Source organism: Arachis duranensis, chromosome 2 (assembly GCF_000817695.3).
Source record: "Arachis duranensis cultivar V14167 chromosome 2, aradu.V14167.gnm2.J7QH, whole genome shotgun sequence".
Classification (NCBI taxonomy): domain Eukaryota; kingdom Viridiplantae; phylum Streptophyta; class Magnoliopsida; order Fabales; family Fabaceae; genus Arachis; species Arachis duranensis.
Window position 1 is genome coordinate 74,657,886 of NC_029773.3, and position 2,360 is coordinate 74,660,245.

Consider the following 2,360-nt stretch of genomic DNA (forward strand, 5'->3'; position numbering starts at 1 on the left):
TGAATGACTGTGACGTGCTTCAAACTCCTGAGGGCGGGGCGTTAGTGACAGATGCAAAAGAATCACTGGATTTTATTCCAACCTGATTGAGAACCGACAGATGATTAGCCGTGCCGTGACAGGGTGCGTTGAACATTTCCACTGAGAGGATGGGAGGTAGCCACTGACAACGGTGAAACCCTTGCTTAAGCTTGCCATGGAAAGGAGTAAGAAGGATTGGATGAAGACAGTAGGAAAGCAGAGAGACGGAAGGGACAAGCATCTTCATACGCTTATCTGAAATTCCTACCAATGAATTACATAAGTATCTCTATCTTTATCTTTATGCTTTATTCGTATATCACCATACCCATTTGAGTTTGCCTGACTAAGATTTACAAGGTGACCATAGCTTGCTTCATACCAACAATCTCTGTGGGATCGACCCTTACTCGCGTAAGGTTTATTACTTGGACGACCCAGTACACTTGCTGGTTAGTTGTGCGAAGTTGTGTTTATGCCATGGTTTTGAACACCAAGTTTTTGGATTCATTACCGGGGATTATTTGAGTTGTGAAAAGTAGTGATCACAATTTCGCGCTACCAAAGGTTCAAAGGCCGAAAAGGCTTCATTTTTGTGTGCAAGAAATAAAACCCAGCCAAACCTAGTGTAGTCATCCACAATTACTAAACCATAATGTTTACCACCTAGGCTTTGAGTTCTTGTTGGACCAAATAAATCAATGTGTAGCAACTCAAGTGGTCTTTTAGTAGAGATGTCTTCTTTGGTTTAAAAGAACTTTTTGTTTGTTTTCCCATTTGGCAAGCATCACAAGTGATGTCTTTGTCAAACTTTATCAAAGGAAGACCTCTTACTAACTCTTTCTTTACAAGTTTGTTTATTTGAAACATACTTGCATGGCCCAATCTCTTGTGCCACAACCACTTTTCAGATTCTTTAGAGTGAAGACAAGCTACATTTTGATCTTTTAGTTCATCAAGAGTAAGTCCATACATATTATTGAAACGCTTGGCAACAAGCATCACTTCATTTGTTTTTTGATTTACAACACAGCATTCAAGTCTCTTGAAAACAACTAAATATCCTAAATCACACAGCTGGCTAATACTCAAAAGATTGTGCTTTAAACCACAAACTAGAAGCACATCATCAATGAAAGTAGATTGCTCATTACCTACTTTTCCAACAACAATGATTTTACCTTTACCATCATCTCCAAAGGTCACAAAACCTCCATCATACTTTTTCTGGTTTTTGGGGGAGACACATTTCCTTTAACAAATTGATTTTTGTTATAATTGTTCCTCTTTGCAAAACTGTTTTCACCAGAATTTTTAGAGCTCTTTGGATTTTTCAAAAATGAGGTTTTGTTATAGAAAATTGGTTTCTTAAAAGCAGCCTCATTTTTCAAAATATAACCCAAACCTGGCCGGTTTGAACTCGGACCAGTTCTTGGTGAAATTTCAGCTTCATTTATGTATTCTTCATCAGATTTTTCTTCACAAGTTGAAACATATCCGATACCTGATTTATTTGGTATGGATTTAGTATTTGATGAAGAGGCCACAAATTTCATAGAGGAAGTGTTGGAAACAACATCTTCCTTGGCTATGTAGCCTAGACCAGATTTTTCAAACAATGGTATTTGATTTGCAAGTAATTTGTCCAAGTTACTAGAACCTTGAGCAAATTTTGCCAAGTCACCATTCAACCTTTTAATCATATCATTTAATCTTTCATTTTCAGCAATTAACTCATGAGAGGGATCCACAATATTCTTTCCTTTTAATTTTTCAAGTTCAGATTTTAGAAATCTGTTTTCTTCAATGATGTCCAAAGCACATTCAGTTTCCTTTACTTTTTCTTTTAAAAAATCATTTTCAGCTCTTAACACATCTCTTTCAGATTTACATTCATTGTATGTATCAAGCAGTTTTGATGTGTTTAAAGTAAGATCATCAATAATAGCATGCAAGTCCTCAATGGTCAAATCATAATAATTTACCTCATCAAGATTATTGTTTCCAGCCATGAAACAGTTTTTGTCATCTCCTTCAGATTCTTCTTCTTCATTTGAGTCATTCTCAAGATCTTCCCAAGCTGCCATGAGTACTTTCTTCCTTTCCTTCTTTCCTTTGTCTTCCTTTTTGAGCTTTGGACAGTTTGATTTGAAGTGTCCAGCCTCCTTGCAATGATGACACGTCACCTTGCTCAAGTCTATTTTGTGCTCCTTTGAACTTGAACATTTGTATTTGCCCTTGCTCTTCATCATTCTTCTAAATCTCCTAGCAAAAAACAAAAGCTCGTCATCTGAAATACCATCACTAGACTCACTCTCTTTTGGTTCTATTTGTGACTT